The sequence below is a fragment of the Triturus cristatus genome, chromosome 4_2, assembly GCF_964204655.1.
Source record: "Triturus cristatus chromosome 4_2, aTriCri1.1, whole genome shotgun sequence".
NCBI classification, from domain to species: Eukaryota; Metazoa; Chordata; class Amphibia; order Caudata; family Salamandridae; genus Triturus; species Triturus cristatus.
Window position 1 is genome coordinate 157152723 of NC_140586.1, and position 18928 is coordinate 157171650.

Here is an 18928-nt window from a genome sequence, read left to right on the forward strand (position 1 = left end):
AAAGCAATACGTGGAATGGGACCGCTCTTCATCAGGAATAAAATCATCAAACATATTCAACAAAGGAACCTCCGCTCTAAAGGGGCATCTCACCTCAAAATCCCAAGATACAAGAAAAAAACCTGGGTGGCACATCCTTCTCTGTTCAAGCAGCCAAACTATGGAACTCTTTACCCCCCTAAGAAAAAGGAGAAATTCCCTTGCTTACACTTACTTATCTGGTGGAAGAAAAAGGGTTTTCTAAACTTGTCTCAATTTATTTAAAAAGAATTTTATTGTCACAGTGATCATTCTATAATCTTAAAAATCTGGTCATAATACAATTTCATTTAAACGAGCATGTTAAAAACACAATCAATATTAAAAATAAAGAGTTACACATATTACAAAATTTACACAGTTACAGACATCCAAGAATGATGACCAGCATCATGGAGACAAACATGAAAGTAAGACACCATTTATGTTCTTTACTACTACACATCCATTGGACTCAGCAATACAGAAAGTAATATTTCCAATTATGTGCTTGTTATTCTGTGCTGGTTATGGGATTGTGTTTCCAAAGATGTTGGCGTCGACGCGTTTCGATGGCTTTTATACTGATACTGCCATCTTTATCAAGACGGAAATGTTGTTGTCTCCTATTTTCTTACGTTGCTCTCCCTTATTATTTATTGGGAGTCGGGTATAATTTACGTAGGCGGGCCGGTGATATCCTCCAAACGAACCGCGATCTCCCGATAATTGTAAAGATGTAAAAAGGCGTATCTATCTGTAATGTTACGTTCTCACTTTGAGTGTAACACCAATGAATAATTTCTAATCCTTTTTCTTTAAACAGACAGACAACGTCGGATGCATCATTAAGACCCACCGGAGTCACAAGGAGGACAATAAGCCTCGAGCGGTTGGGCGTCGAGTTGGTATTTCCACTCGTTATCACGAATCCCAGTTAAAGAAAAAGGATTAGAAATTATTCATTGGTGTTACACTCAAAGTGAGAACGTAACATTACAGATAGATACGCCTTTTTACATCTTTACAATTATCGGGAGATCGCGGTTCGTTTGGAGGATATCACCGGCCCGCCTACGTAAATTATACCCGACTCCCAATAAATAATAAGGGAGAGCAACGTAAGAAAATAGGAGACAACAACATTTCCGTCTTGATAAAGATGGCAGTATCAGTATAAAAGCCATCGAAACGCGTCGACGCCAACATCTTTGGAAACACAATCCCATAACCAGCACAGAATAACAAGCACATAATTGGAAATATTACTTTCTGTATTGCTGAGTCCAATGGATGTGTAGTAGTAAAGAACATAAATGGTGTCTTACTTTCATGTTTGTCTCCATGATGCTGGTCATCATTCTTGGATGTCTGTAACTGTGTAAATTTTGTAATTTGTGTAACTCTTTATTTTTAATATTGATTGTGTTTTTAACATGCTCGTTTAAATGAAATTGTATTATGACCAGATTTTTAAGATTATAGAATGATCACTGTGACAATAAAATTCTTTTTAAATAAATTGAGACAAGTTTAGAAAAACCTTTTTCTTCCACCAGATAAGTAAGTGTAAGCAAGGGAATTTCTCCTTTTTCTTATGGTTGAACGACCTCATTTCCCTTGCAAATTGCCAAGGGGTCCCTCTCTTTTTCTCTACTCTTTACCCCCCAACATACGATCCACTGACAACTACCTTATCTTCAGAAAACTACTCAAGAATTGGCTCTTCCCCACATAAGCACCATATGCAAATAGAAATTTACACCATATCCCTCTGTAAATAAGCATTTATTTTCACTATAGATATGTGCCTATCTTTGTGTATTGCTTTGTATAAACATGTAGAATAATTATGCTGTTTAAAAGAAAAACAAATCGTCTTTGGTCTACAGGTACTTGCTTCCATTGTGCATCTATGTACCTTGATGTACTTAGATCTGTGTGTCTGTTACTTTTCTCCTGAAAAAGCATATCCAATGCACTAGCCTATTTCTCATCCTGTACCTCTATCAATATCTTTAATCTACATATACTTACCTCCTTTATGCATCTATATACTTTCAATGTACTTATGGATCTATATATTTATCACGTTCTTCTAATTTGGCATTTCCAATGCACTACCCTATTTCTCAGCCTATACTTCTCTCAATATATCTTCTAGCCCAACTTTCTGACTCATCTCAAACTACCTTCTACTACTCTTTCCAATGCACTACCCTATCTCTCACCCTATGCATCTATCAATATATCCTCTACATCCACTCTCTCGTTTATCCTAAACCCCATACCACTACTATGATCCCCAAAATAACCCTTTCTAGACTCTCTCCTACTCTACCCCTCCTTGCATCATCTGACACCTCTTTTACTATACTGATGCCCCCCAAAAAACCTCTCTAAACTCTTCCCTCTGACTCTTCCTCTCTAAAAACCCTTTTTACTCATCCAAAAGCCTCTTCCTACTGCTATGACCTAAAAAAATGAATACAAATAAAGAAATAAAAGAAATAAAAATAAAAAAATCTGTCATTCTTCTATCCCTCCACTATCCTTTTCAATCAAAATAACAGACTAACATGTTCACTTCTCAAATTCCATATTTCACTATACTTACTCACCACTAATCCTTTATGGGTTCCAGAGTAGCGTACTACTCGCCAATAAAGCATTTCAACACCACATCAGGGTTACCAGCGCTATATAAATGCAAACCTTTTTTCCCTTTTCTACCCCTCCCCAACCCTTCTCAATCCACATAACTGACTAACATAACCACCACTCAAATTAATTTAATGTTTCACCATACTAATTCAACACTAATCCTTCTGGGTTCCAGAGTAGCGTGCTACTCGCCAAAAAAGTGCTTCAAACCCCCATCAGGGGTAGCAAGCGCTATATAAATACAAACCTTTTTTCCTCTTCTATCCCGCCACCTACCCTTCTCTATCCAAATAACTGAATAACATATCCACCACTCAAATTACTTCATATTTTACTATACTAATTTTCAACACTAATCCTATATGGGTTCTGGAGTAGTGTGCTACTCGCCAGAAAAGCGCTTCAAAACCCATCAGTTGTAACAGGTGCTATATGAATGCAAACCTTTCTTCCCCTTCTATCCCTCCGCTATCCTTCTCACTCCAAATAACTGACTAATATCCCCCACTCAAATTACTTTCATATTTTTCCATACTAATTAACCACTAATCCTTTATGGGTTTCCGGAGTAACGTGCTTCAACACCTCATCAGGGGTAACAAGCGCAATATCAATACAAACCTTTTTTTCTCTTCTATCCTTCTGCTATCCTTCCGAATCCAAATAACTGACTAACCTATCCACCACTTAAAATTTACTTGCATGTTTCACTATACTAATTCAACACAAATCCTCTATGGGTCCCGGAGTAGCGTGCTACTCGCCCGAAAAAAAGCGATTTGACGCCTCGTCAGGGGTAGTAAGCACTATACAAATGCAATTACAATACAATACAATACAAGAGGCACATGAGGAGATCCACAAGAGTCACAGTTGAACAATACAGCATCAAGTGGCCACAAAGTCACACAAGTACAACACAAGGATGCACCGGGGAATGATTCGTACACCATCAAACCAGGCATCACCTATTTACCCTCACGGTGTTCATGTGTATTAGTCACCATAACAAGAAGCAATAGATCCTCATCCTTGCACTAGTAATGCACAATATTGCAATACACCTGTACTCTCACTCTACAGGCGTATTGCTTCGTAGTCTATAATCACAGTAAAACCCTGCAGCATTCGTGCATAACGACGTACTATCACTGAGCAGCATTCATGTGTGTGCACATTATTATAGCATACCAGTACACCATCGCACGGGGCCCGTGCACCCTTGCAGTGATGCTGCAGAAACCAAGCACTATCACAGCACTCTCACACTTAGTGCATAATAGTGTCTAATCGCACGCAGCACATCCCTCTGCCCTAGCAGTACTGCCTGTGAGTGTTCTAGACACACAGTAACACACCTCCACTGCAGGAGTACTGCCTGTGAGTGTCCTAGACACACAGTAACACACCTCCACTCCAGGAGTTCTGCCCGTGAGTGTCCTAGACACAAAGTCACAAACCTCCACTCCAGGACTACTGCCTGTGAGTGTCCTGGCCACAAAGTAACACACCTCCACCCCAGGAGCACTCCCTGAGTGCCCTAGACACAAAGTAACACACCTCCAGGACTACTGCCTGTGAGTGCACTAGACACAAAGTAGCACACCTCCACTCCAGGAGTAGTGCCTGTGAGTGTCCTAGACACAAAGAAAAGCACTTCCACTCCAGGCGTACAGCCTGTGAGTGTCCTAGACACAAAGTAGCACACCTCCACTCCAGGAGTACTGCTTTTTAATGTCCTACACAGAGCAGTATCTCTTGGACTCGCAGTGCAGCCGGGGGAGTTGCAGATACAAAGTTACAACCCTGTAAACAGGAGGATTGTAGCACTATCTCCTGGCTAGTCAAGACACTTTCCCCCAATATTTAGCTCTGTTCTAACTCTCTGTTGTTGTTATTGGCGCACTTCAAGAGGTACAGCCTTACTATGGGCATGGTAGCACAGGTGTTAACAGATGACACATGCCTGGCTCAGACCACTCTTGCCTCTGAGCTTCTCTAAGGAGATTCTGTTTTCTTCACTAGTCTCAAGTGGGCCCTGTCATGGAAGGATTATTTGTTTTCAGGTCTGGGATTTCTCAATGCCTTTTGTTTTCAAAAATATATATATACTATACAGACTTTTTTCAATAAAAATATACATAATATGCAGACTTATAAACAGGGGCTTTCAGTCTGCCCTTTCATCCATTGGTGTGCTGTAGTGTCATTCACATTTTTGTTCCGCCCACCACAATGTACAGCAATGCTTCAGGGGACACAGGGTCAGACCACTCCAGCCACTGGTTTACCTGACTGTGAGTGACAGCATTATGCTGCTGCACAATACGTACACCCGCACAATAAATAGTGCTCTTCAGTGCCAGTGACTACTGGCGCGATGAGCCATTTAAAATAATATATATTTGCCTTTTAGGTAATTATTGTTTTACTAAGGTGAAAGTTTGAAAGGACGACAGCCCTCCCAGTACTCATATCCGGCTGCTTGTGTGTCGCGTATACAAAACCCATTCTCACACAAAATGAGAAAAGCCAAAATATCAGCAGCCAACACCAGACCTATTAGCTTTGCCAGTACTTGTTTGTCTTACTACTGGTCTACGGTCGCTTTCGGTACTGTGTATTGAATCCCGACCTGAACATTGAGCTCTCTAGCACCCAGTATAGAAGGAAAGGACTGGAGGGCAGTAACTAGATTGTAGTCACCCTTTCACACCTAAGGGCCCAGTGCCACTGCACCTTCTGCTGTAATGATAGCAAAGCCCCTGGAGCTGTGTGTATCTGGTCTCGAGCTTACCACCCGTGCACCATATGTGCCACCCAGAAGTATTGAAACTGCACTGAAACTGCAAATCGCTTTCAAACCCTACAAAGTGTCAAGGATTGCAGCACTGAGCTTCAAAACAGAAAGCATCAACCAAACTGACTGCATTGTACCCACTTCTGAGGACTAAGTCGATGCGGAGCAAGGTCCGCACAATCCAAACAATTATTCGACCAACAATGACATATGCTTTACCGGTGTGGATCAGTTGTCAGCCAAGGTATCGGAAGCCTCTGCAGACACTACAGAACAAGTCCTGACCAAGGAGGAAAAAATGTATCTCTTGGAGAGTGCACCGGGTGAACAGATATGGCAACTGTCAAGGGCCACATAAAGTTACACAAAAGAAAAAAGCCCACTAACTGACTAGGACGAGGACCTCACACTGAAGAAGCAGCTAATAGCCTCCACTGGGGAGGGTCATATGTTCCTACAACAGGCAAAGACAAGAAGACCCGTGGGCATTTGTTTTAGTTGGGCAGTGCAGGGCTGACCTATTCAGCTGAGCCAGCAGCTAAAGGCTACTTCATATTCACTTTTGTACCTCACCTGAAGAGTAGCTGGAAGAGAGTGCAAATGAGCTAATATATCTACATTAAGAGCTATGTTAGGAAATATTATTTTCTCACTTTTTCCCTTCTCAGCATACTCCAGATCCAACATAGGATTGACAACAATGAATGGAGAAGTCAGTGCACACTCTACCGACATTGTGGGCGACATGGAATGGTACACAAAAGCAAAGAGAGGATGTAACTTGTGCCCAACGTCACAGAAAAAGCACCAACGCTTGCCTGTGTGCCAACCAGAAGCACTGAAACTGCAAATCACTTTCAAGCCCTACAAAAGGCCATGGATTGTGACACTGATCTTCAAAACAAAGGGACCCACGGAAAGGAAACCATTTAATGCCCTACAAAGTGACCGCGGATCCCACCCATAATTTTGAAGAACATGCCCACTCACAACAATCTTGTGGAACTACTGACAGAACACTGCGCCTCCATTTTCACAAAGAAGCCCTGTCATGACTGCGCCAAAATCATGCTTGCAACACCTGATGATTATAGGAGTGTGACCAGCGTACTTACAGAGCAGAAACTGGAATTCCATACTTTCTCTTTAACCACAGTGAAAGCCCAGCACTTTGTAATATGGGGACTTCACGTAAATGCATTCCTTGGACACATCACTTGCAATTGATCAATACTTGGACTTCCTGTAAAGAACATAACCTGGATTCCCTTTCCTATGGACAAGAACAAGAAGTTTCCCCTGTTGTCACCCTGTCTGCAAACCAAGATGGAAAACCTGCTGATCTTTCAGTAGTCACAAGACTCTGCAGTTACACCATCACCACATAAGCACCTAGGGGAGACCGGGCCCAGTCATGTGCTACAACTGTCAACGCTTGGGGCACACCTCTGCATTCTGCCATCAGAAACCAAGGTGTGTACACTGTGAAGGGGAACATACCTCCAATCAATGCACCAGGAATAGAGAAACAGAACCAGTGATATGTGCAAACTGCACAGGAAATCACCCTGCAAGCTATCACAGCTGTCCCTACCCGCAGAAAGCAAAGAAGGAGATGCCACAGAACCAACTACCTCTACCACAAAAGGTATCTCGCCACTCACCTGCAACAGACCAGGGCCAGAGGAAGTAATATGCCCACAAACCCAGAACATCAGACAGGATCCCAAGCCACATCTCAACAAACAACTATACTAGTAATGCATCCATGGATGGAAGGACTCACGCGGTGTTACAAAACCCAAGCAAGGCAATCCACCAACACCAATCACCCCAGTTTCATCTTGCAAAATGAGCAACACCGTCAACTGGCAGGAATTCATTGTGAAGATCGCAACAGTAGTTGTGGCTATGAACATCCACCCTGTGGTGACAACGGTGGCAAACCTCACCATCAGACTTTTCCACGGTAAAGAAATCAACCGTCATGGCATGCACGACTCAGAAAACCTCTCTTTCTTCTTGATGTTTAATTTCAACGGCATTCAAAAGAAAATTGACAAACTCCTTCACCTGATGGAATCTAAGGAGGTGAGTCTAGCGCTGATATCCGAGACCCATATCCAAGGAAGCCAGAAGCTCAACCTAGCAAAATACAGAGTATACCTCACATACGGCTCGACTGGAGCCAAGGGGGTAGGAGCAGTTATAATCAACAGCACAAAAGTGAAGCACCACAAGATTGCACTACCACCAGTGGGGAGTATTGAAGCAATTGGTATACAGATTCAGACATACGCAGGCCCACTTTGCTTGACTGCTGCCTACTCACCCCTAAGGCAGCTATGCTCAAGCAACATAGATACTTTGCTGGACTCCAGCATCCAACACAAAGTGGAGGGGACCTTAATGCCAAGCACCAATGCTGGAACTCTCAGAATGCAAATAGAAAAGGACATGCTCTTCTCACCGACTCAAGAAAGAAGACTTTGTAAGTGCTGGGCGAAATCATCCAACATACTATCCAGGCGCTCCATGGCAGAAACCGGACGTCCTGGATATCGTCGTAATGAAGAACCTTTCCCAGTCTATGGAGCTGGAGACTTTAACAGCACTGACATCTGACCACAACCTGGTCTTGATCACTGTTGGAGATGTAATCAAAAACTAACAGGGCACAAGATACAGCTTCAAGAAGGCAGACTGGAGCCTCTACAAGAGAAACCCGGATGAAACACTTGATCTTGGTCCCTTAACCTATATCAAATACATTTGCCAAGCAGTGAACTGCTTCACAGCAAAAGTTCCCACTGCTATTGAATGCAGTTTTCCTCAACAGAAACCACAACGCGGTTCCATCTTTGACCTCCAGAACGGCATCAAGAAGTCAATAGCAGACAAAAACAGAGCACAAAGACAGTGGCAGATTTATCTCACCCTGGACCCGCAGAACAAGTACAACATGCTGACAAAACTGCTGAAGACACAAATAAGCCAGCACAGAGGTGAAAAATGGGAAGCAGCTAAAGCTAATTTGATGAACTCGGACAACTCTCTCTAGAGACTAACCAGAAGCTGGACTGGAAAGAAGGAACCAAATCCACTCATACAAGGAAAGACTCATCTGGCATGCAGTAACAGAGACAAGGCAGAGATCCTTGCTGACACACTAGAGAAATCCTTCAAGCCTAACCAGGCCAGCAAACTAACAGCAGAAGTAGAGCAAGAAGTCACCAAGCATTACCTGGAGCTCCCACCAGAAACAGAAGCTGCGACCATTGAGGAATGCTCAAGTGATGAAGTATAAAGCCTTGCAAAGAAACTGAAAAATGGCATGGCTCCAGGAAAAGACGGAATAACCAACCAAGCCTCCCAAATGTAGCAGCGGATCATCTTGCTGAGATCTTCAATGTGTGTATCAAGCACCAGTACTTCCCTAAAGCCTGGAAAGAAGCAACAGTTGTCGTATTTCCAAAGGCTGTGAAAGCACTAAAGATCCTGCAAACTACTGAAATATACTGCCCTATGCGTCTGCTATCTGGCCTATCAAAGCTCTTTCAAAAGGTTATTCTTGCCCTTCTCAGCGACTTTACATCAAGCAGAAACCTTCTCTCCAAAGAACACTAAAAAAATCAGCAACTTCTCAGAGTTGTGGACATTATTAGCCATAGATTTAACAACAACAAATCAAATGGAGTAGCCTTCCTGAATGTAGCTGAAGCATTTGACCGAGTATGGCACAGAGGACTGATCTACAAGCTTATTAAGCTCGGGTTTTCAAGCTACCTGTAAACCTCCTGACTAGCTACCTGGCTGAATGCACCATTCACATAGCGGTTGAGTGGAATGTTCACCAGTGCACCCTATTCTTGCTGGAGTGTCTCGGCGATCAATGCTTGGACCATTTCTCTTTAATCTATTTACAAACCATATTCCCATAGACTTAAAGAAAGCAGACCTTGCTCTTTATGCCGATGATGTTGCAGTCATCTCCCAATCTTTCAGCGACAAGGAAGTAGCAAAGAACCTTAAAACATCACTTAGAATACTCTCCGGATGGTACAGCGTCTGGCAGATAACCCTCAACACGAACAAAACCACAGCAACATTATTCACCAGATCAGAAAGCATCAACAGATCCGTCTCAACGGAGAGGAGACAAAGTGGAAAAACTGCAGCGCCTACCTAGCGGTGACACTTGACTTCAAACTCAGCTGGAGAACCACATTGAGAAGACTTGCCAGAAAGCATCAATCAAACTGGCTGCATGGACCCACTTTTGAGAACTAAGTTGATGCCTATACGGAGCAAAGTGCGCGTAATCAACACAATTATTCAGCCAACATTGACATATGCTTCACCTGTGGAGCGGTTGCCAGTCAAAGTATCGGATGCCTCTGCAAACACTACAGAACAAGGCCTTAAGGATTGCAGCAGGGGCTAGTTGCTTCACAGGAACAGCAGACCTCCACAGAGATCTAGGTGTTGAGATGTTGGACGACCTTCTCCGCAAACTCAACAAGAAATTCTACAAAGGAAAACCGACTGATCAAGAAACTTGCCGACATTTCTGCAAACCCTTTTGACCGCTACCTGTGGCTCATTCCAGCGCTGACCGTGTGAACCAACTGCACCTGTGACAAAATATCATAGATTAATAAGAAAACAAAATGGCGACTTAAATGTTCAAAATGAATGTGGAGTAATGAGATTAACACCTCTGTATGAATGAATGAATGAATGAAAAGGCATTTCTAAAGTGCGTGGTTACCAGGGGGCATCCCAGCGCTAACGGCGGTGCAGCTTCAAACTCCGGGCAGAGTTAAGGAAACAGATATGTTTTTATTTGTTTTCGAAAGGTCAGGTAATTTGTCTCAAGGCGGATGCGAAGGGGAAGGTGATTCCATAATTTGGCGGCGTTATACGAGAAGAGACGCACTTCAATTCGTGTTCTTCATCCAAAACACACCACCGTCAGAAGGAATCTGACAGCCATAGAAGAAGATGACCCGTGGGAATTAGATGACGTAAAGAGTAAGGGAAAGGGTCAAGGGAGTCGGTGCGTTAATAATGCTGTGAGAAGATGGGATGGGAGATGGAGGAAGCTATACCCCAGATTAAAATAGGAAAAAGTGATTCAGCCAGAACAAAAGGTGTATTCGTGTGCTACCTATGGCTCTACTAATACAGAATTCCATGCTGCTCCTTGCTTTGTCTCAGAAGGATGAAAGGCTGAGCTGGCCCACTGCGATTCACACCGGTGGCCTGCAGACAGTACACAGGCTGCAGCAGGCACCTTCTCCTTCTGAGCAGTGCTAGTGTCGTTCAGGCGTCACAGGCTGCAGAGCTGAGTTTTCTTCCCCCTACTTTTTTTTATTTTACTAAGGGCCATATTGATTTGTTTGGTTTATAGAGCAAAGAGTGAGTCGTTGACACCACATACTTAACACTGCTTGCTTATCTGGGATGTTTACACAGGATGCTTCCGGTGCTGCAATCTGAAGCCTCGAAAAGCAAAATTCCTATAGCGTTTCGCAAATTAGCTTTGCCAAGCAGCACTGAAAATATACGTGACAAGATGTCAGGGTCGGGTAAGCTATCCTCTATCAAATGTCACTTTCCCACGAGCAGGGTGGTACTGGGCACCTTTGCCCTGCCTTGAGAAGATGCAGTGGAGCAGGGCGTCACATTGGGGGTACAGGAACTGAGGTCAGTGACAGGCTTCGATTACATTTTCCGTATATTTATAGATCTTTGGTCTTTTGGCTCAATTGTGATGCAGTCTGACCATAAGGTTACTATTGCGGGTATAGATAGTTAATGTATTAAATTCTGGTTGATGATCTAAGGCCCTTATGTTCAAATTGGTGTGCCCCACTTGTAAATTCAATGCCGGCGGGGACATTGGCACGGTTGGATACGCAGTACCTTCAGCTAAGAGAGTATCCTCCCACACACTGGAAAAGCTCCTGGTACCCCACCAGTTCAGTCCACCACTGCTGGTAAAACAAGGGAACTCCAGGTCCTGCCTGGAAAAGGGAAGCAAAGGATTGCAGGTGCATGCCCAGAGGTGGGCAAAGAGAACCAGGAGGTTCACGAATGCCCAGGAGTCACAGACCATGAAAGAGCTCAAGGCTGGCCTGGTATTGTATTCCTGATGGAAACTGGTTCTACAAAGGAGTCAAACTTTCAGCAAGATTCCTCGAAAAAAGATCCCTAAAAGAAAACAAAAAAAAAAACATATGAGGGCCCATCTGGGAGGCCACTCCAAAACATCTGAGAAATGCAGATCAATATCACCTACAAGGAATCCACTGGGACCACAGAAGTACTTCGATCAAGATGAAGTTGCCCAAGGGAGATTCTATTCCTGGACTGAGCATTACATTCTAGGGAAGATTAGGAAGGGAACCCATGTCATGAAGCACAGGTCAAGGAATCCATTTCTGGGCCTCCAGAAGAAAGGAGTGTGGACAGAAACATGAGTCAAATAGAAGAAGAGTGCGCCTATAGCCCGCTCTAGGAAATGCCCGTGCACCATAATCACAAATCATGGAGCCTAGTGTGCTGCAACCACACAACACCCACTGCAATGGAGCAATTCATACCACACCACATAAAATACACTTGAGCCCAGTACATCTCATTCATTGCCTGTCTGAGGGATGTTCTCTATTGGACGCGCAAGAGCTGTCTTCACTGCAATGTGGATAAGACGGAGATCCTAATGTTTGGTAAGGGCAGAGACTGGTGGATCAACCACAGTTGACTGGGGAACCCCCGCCCCTTCCTCCCATGTGGGTTGCTAAGAATCTGGGAGTTAAAATAGATGACAAGTTATCTCTAGATTCCCAACTTTTGTCAGTAGTGTGGTCTCAATTTGGCTTGCTTCAGTCAATGAGGAAATTCCTTGAATGTTTACCATTAGAAGTGCATAGAACAGAGTTGACAACCTCAAGGCTGGGCTAAACTGCCTCTATCTTGGTGTGTCAGAGTATAAGATTAGAAGACTACAAGTGGAGCAGCAAGCAGCAGCCCGCATTATACTTGGCATACCAAGGAAGAAATCGGTCTCTGCCTTCCTTAGGGATCTGCATTGGCTTCCCGTTAAGAAAAGAATAGTGTTTAAGGCACTGTCGGTTATTCACCGAGCCTTTTATAGAAGTAGCCCAACGTATCTCATTTCTAGGACGTTGCACTATAACCCTTCCAGAACTCTTCGTTCTTCAACGCCGCTGCTGGTAAACACATCTATCCCGCTTGGCTAGGGCCTGTGGGCAGTGCTTCCCTGTACTTGCCAGTAAAGCATGGAATAGGCTTCCGATATTAGGAAAGAGTGTAAAACCCATCTTTTTTCTCTTTGGTTTAAAGCGAGTTGGGGAGCTGTCCTTTCCTGACATAGCACCGGGACACTCTTTGGAGTAGCAGTGTGCTCAATAAATCTCTTCATTCATTCATTAATTCATACCAGGGCTACGCAGCAGGCCAGGCCCACGTGCTAACGCAACACAGTCAGTAGGGCGTGGATCCCAGCATGCCAAGAGCATCCATCTGGCCAAAAACATCCAGCACTGATTTCAGCATGCAGGGTCCACTTAGCAGGCCAAAATCAACCACCGAGAATGGAAAGACCAACCAGTTTGACATGGCCAGGAGTGCACAGAATGCTAGGACCAGCCTCAGGCAAGACCACCTAGCATGTCAAGATCACCTAATTGGGCATGATTATTCATCATGCTATGAATCCCTACAGGGTCGGACTGGGATGAAAAATTGGACCGGGCACCAAAATAAAAGTGGACCCCATTAATGAAGCAAATAGCTAAAAAGTAATATTAGGTAAATCAACAGTAAAAACCTGCCACCTGGCCATAAACCAGGCTTACAAACTGCTACAAAACTGGCCCACACGCTGATCTGTCAGATCAGCCCATCAGACACTGCCTGATTGTCCTATAGGCCAGTTCAACCCTGAATCCCCAATACACCATGCCCATGCAGCAAGTCACAACTTCCCAGCTGGTAAAGACCACCTAGGATGACAAGACCCCCAGAAACGCATGTCTACCCTGCACTGCATGACCGCCCGCCATTACATGACCACACAGCACTCTGCAACCTACCAACTGGGCATTACTGCTATTACAGCTATTACTACTCACTTCCCAAGCAAACGCTGGCACCTGAATAATCTTTCCTCAGTAGAACTGGGAAACCCTGCTGCATGAATCACAACTGCGGACCATCATAAGTGAAAGTGCCAAGAGGCCAAGCAATGGGCACATAGTGTGCTTCATAAATGGCAGGCAACATAACGCAACCAGCGCCACCATAACCGGTATATAGTAACATCACACCAAAATAAATACTGAAACTCAGTGCAAAGAAATCAAAATAAGACATCTACAATAACTTACGTAGAATATTGTTCATTGAAAAAAAAAAATATATATATATATACACACACACACACACACATATACACATGCGCACACATATACTTTTGTATAGAAAAAGTAATAATATCACAAAATATACATAGGAATATTTTATGGTCCATTTTTAAGATTGTGTGATTCTTACAAACTAATACTAATTTTAATGAGGACTCTTGTAGAAGTGTTTTTTGGATTTATTATTCTTCACAGTTCCATACGGAAGTGGGTATACAGGATTACATTCTGCCCCCCGCCCTCGTTATTTTGGACATTAGTTTAGCCTCATACATGCACAAAGGGGGAGCATCCAGTTAATTCTCTTTATTATAGTGATTGGATGCATTAAGTTACTTGCACAACATTTTATTTTATTAAAACCATTTTATTTTTTATTTTTAACATTTACATAGAATTTCATGTTTGTTATTTACGAAAAATTATTATTCAAAATTTAGTTTTGTTAGTGTATATTGTTTCTGGAGAATGTTAACATATAACACCAATCCATCGTGCCAGGGTCATCCCTGAGCATGCCATTGCTACCTTGCATGCCAGGATCCCCCTAAATGCTACATCCACACATCATACAATGGAAAATCAATAGGATGTGCACACTCAGTATACCACAATCACTCAATGTACCCCTATCATCCAGCTGTCCAAGGCTGCTCATGAAGTTTTTCAAGACCATTCACCAAAGGTAATGTTGCCTCCCAGTGGTCCATGACCTTTCACCATGCCAAGGTCATTCGGCAGGCCATGACCAACCGATGGGAACAGGCCATCCAGCAGTCGTCAACTCAGCACTCCACTATCAAACAGCAATCCCAGGCTACTCAGTAAACAATGGGATTTTCCCACTCCATCGCAAGTACTCGATGACCACAAACCATTCATTGGTAAACCCACCCAGAGTGCTAAGACAACTCTACAACTAACTATCACTCAACAGATAACTCAGAAAGGTAGGAATGCCCCACAACCACCAGCACACCATCAACACAGAGCTGACCAAACCCTACCTGCACACAAAATCACCAAGTATGTAAATACTTTCCAATATGTGAAGGCCATACCAGAAGGCCACAACACCCTCACCACCATCTAGCATTCTATAACCACTCTATTAATCAAAATGACCCAGCAGGCTACAGCACTCTATGACCTCCTAGCACTAAAAAGGTTAACTGGCATTGCTTAACCTTCCAGTGCACAACAACATCCCCCACCACCCACCCCCAGCAGTGAACACTAAGCAACACTCCAGGAATTCACAGATATGTGCAGCTAACCAGCAGTTCCTTACCATCCAGTACTCAACAAAACAATTACAAGTCTACCTTGCTATAACCTTCAGGAGAACTAGGCCACCCAGTATTTCCTGAACACCCAGCACACCATTGCCGTCCTGTACCTTATACTAATCTGCAGGCCCCAACTACTAAAGAAGCTTTTAACAATGACTACTCAACACCCAACAAGTACTCCATTATCATCCAGTAATCCATGATTAGTCGGCAGGGCATGATCAGCCAACAGATCAAGACAACTCAGAAGGATAATTGTAAGCCAGACTCATTAAACGATCATTGGAGACGGGTAGGGTTCCCGCTAACTTCAAGGAAGACAGGGTCACCCCCCTACTGAAAAAAAAAACAGGGGCAGATGCTGCCAATCTTAAGAACTATAGGCCCATCTTCCCGCTTCCCTTCCTGGCAAAAGTAATGGAACAGCATGACCTCAAAACCCTATCACTCTTAATTGAGGAACAACAGCTACTCCAGGTGCGGCAGGCAGGCTTTAGGGCCCATCACAGCACAGAGCTGGTGATGCTGTCAGTGCTGGACGCACTCAGACTCACGGCCGACAGCAGGAAGCCATGTGCCCTGATTCTACTAGACCTCACAGCGGCGTTCGACACGGTCAATCATGACCAATTACTGTCCCTGATCTCAGAGTTGGGTATCCGTGGGCTGGCACATCAATGGATTGCGTCCTTCCTGACAGGTCGGTCACAAAGGATCCAACTGGCTGACCGGGAATCTAGCATCGGAGCACTAACATGCGGAGCACCCCAGGGTTCGACGTTGTCCCCCCTACTCTTCAACATCTATCTCCGGCCACTTGTGGCCGCTCTGGCCCGCATGGACTGCCAGGTGTTCAACTATGCAGACGATACACAAATAATCCTCCAGATTGACAACTCCTTCCATGCCCATGCGCGTATGCAAAATATACTTAGGTACACTGTTAACTGCATGACAGCCAACTCGCTTAAAATCAATCCAGATAAAACAGAGGTTTTAGCCATCACCACCGGAGACAACCCCTGGAATGAACTCTTCTGGCCACAAGAGCTGGGTACCACTCTTAAGCCAGGCACGGTTGTAAAAATCCTAGGCATCAAAATAGATGCCAAGCTCATCATGTCAAACCAAGTGTCCACCCGTGGTCGGGACCATCGTGGGCTTACTGAGACAACTGCGGAAAATGTCTCCCCTCCTCTCATTTGCCACACTGCAGATGGTCGTGTCGGCAACGATTGTGTCGCTGTTGGACTATGGCAACGCCCTGTACATTGGACTTCCCGAGAAACTGCTAACTAAACTGCAATTGGCCATGAACTACGCTGCTAGGCTGATCTTCAGGCTCCCAAGATGAGCACATGCTACTCTTTTGAAGCAGCAGTAGCACTGGCTCTCCAGAGAGCCAGGTTCAAAGGCCTCTGCATCGCCCACAAAGCCAACTATGTGCCAGGACGTCCCTCCGGTCGTCCGAGGCAGGCCTACTAGCCTGCCTGTGATTCAAAACAACCTCAAAAGGCGGCAGAGCCTTTTCTGTATTGATCCTTCAACTTTGGAATAGGCTACCAGAGAGCCCTTTTCCCATTTAGGAAAAGTCTTAACACTCTTCTTTTTACAGAGGCTTTGGGCACATCATAGGCTCTGACCGGGAGTATGTACAATCGACCACTGGCGGGGTTTAACTACTCTCTCGCAACGCTAAGAGACCTGTCGGTGATAATGCGCTCTATAAATCCCAGTTAACATAACATAGCTCACTAGGGAACTCGAGAAGGCTCCAGTAGGCGATTATCAGCCAGCATAACCACCCAACACACAAAAAGCGATCAGTACACCAAAACCACCCAAAATACAATAACAAGTCTGCATGCCATTACCATTCAACTGTCTTATCTAATCAAATTTGTTCTCCATCAAAAATACAGCCACAGAGACAATGGCAATGGTGAGTACTGGATTAGATTATTGTACATTTGTTTAGGTCTGGCTTTAGGTCTGGCTTGACAACATATCTGTCTGTGACCTATTGTTACCAACTCTTTGAACTACACACAAAATGGGCATTTGCTGGCCAGAGAAGTACTTATCTTCCAATACATACTATTAGCTGCTTAATGTATCTTTCTGCCTCAAAATGGATTGTTTGGATTTCAAAGGATTGGGGCTATTTTAGATACTCTGAATCATCACACATTAAATCCTTTAGCTTATAGATACATTGTGTACAAAAAGCAATCATTTTTGTTTTGTATTTACACAACAACAGTTTTTGTTATATTTTATTTAGGAATTAAAATGCAAGCCAGATCTACTGGCTTTGCCAATGCTTGTTATAAAACTGCTTAAAAGACAACTTAAAACTTAAAAAGTAACTTTGCAAATGAATTTACAGTTGACAGTTTTTGCCTGTGCTACTGGCAAAAGTAGTTTGGTAGCGTGTATCGCAGAAGTAACATCAGTACCTAAGCCAGCATGTTAGAATTGCCCAATACTTCATAATCATCAGCACATCATGTCCAATCATCAGACTGTAACCACTAAAAACAAAATAATCAGCCTGAAAGAACATCATCACCACTGAACACTAGAAATTTTTCAACCAGTGCGACATATCTATACATTAAATAATCAACACGTCATAACCACACACCACCAAATACCTCATACCCACCAGTTAATAAGAAATCACCATGCAATCACCGCCCACAAAAGTACAACGAAAAAGTATGCTACAACCACCTACCATCAATAAAAAAACAACTCCACAGCCACTCCATACTACATATCTAACTACCACATTATCATTAGTGAAATGGCCATAACCTGTCAAAGTGCTGATAGCACTCAGGTCACCATCACTACCCAGTGTATCTTAACTAAGTTTTTCTTCATAATTAATCTTCACACTCTACCAGACTAGTATGCCATAACCAATGTTGTTACCAATTAGTAACCCTTAACCAATCAACCTGCCATACTCACTCAGTGTGCCATAAGTAATCAACATGCTATGACCTTAAAAATAGCCCATTGTCAATCAACACCTCATAATTAATTATTAGACAATAATCAATGGGCAAGTCCTATCTATTTGACAAGCCAGTAGCAATCAGCACGCCAAAACCAACTGACATCTTAACTAATCAGCTTTCCATAATCAGTTAACCAACCGATCTCGACCCACCAGCATGGAATAACAAACCCACGGCATAACCAATCATCAAACGATAACCACTCAACTCGCCACATGCATCTATCCAGCAAAATCCATTTAGCACGACCCAACTTATGTGCATGCCAAAACCCATACCAGAAGCACTCCATACATCATGATGTGCCATTACCACCCATACTCTATGATGCCCAGGCATCCATGACACTCAAAATGTCATGATCTGACAGCGTTCTGCTGCATCCCAGCCTTATTTGTCAAGCCAATGCGCCATTACTGCCCTTTTTGACATGACTACTCAACATGCTACATACACAATACATGTCATGATCCCAACACACCATGAATGCTGAAAACCATGAGGACACAGCTATACCATAGGCCACGACTTCCCAGCAGCCCATGACTGCATAGTATCTATCAACACCCTTGTGCCCCAAGCTTCAGTCATTAAAACACATTGCGCCATTGATGTATTGTCCCCGTTCACTTCTTACCCTACTACACGTGGCCTGCACACCACCACCACCCA

General features: G+C 43.7%; 1 protein-coding gene across 1 annotated transcript in view; it reads right to left on the bottom strand.

The window, feature by feature from the left end:
- Nucleotides 1-18928, bottom strand: part of RBMS2 (RNA binding motif single stranded interacting protein 2) — a 299496-nt gene that overhangs the window by 279408 nt on the left and 1160 nt on the right. The gene's annotated exons all lie outside the window — the stretch shown is intronic.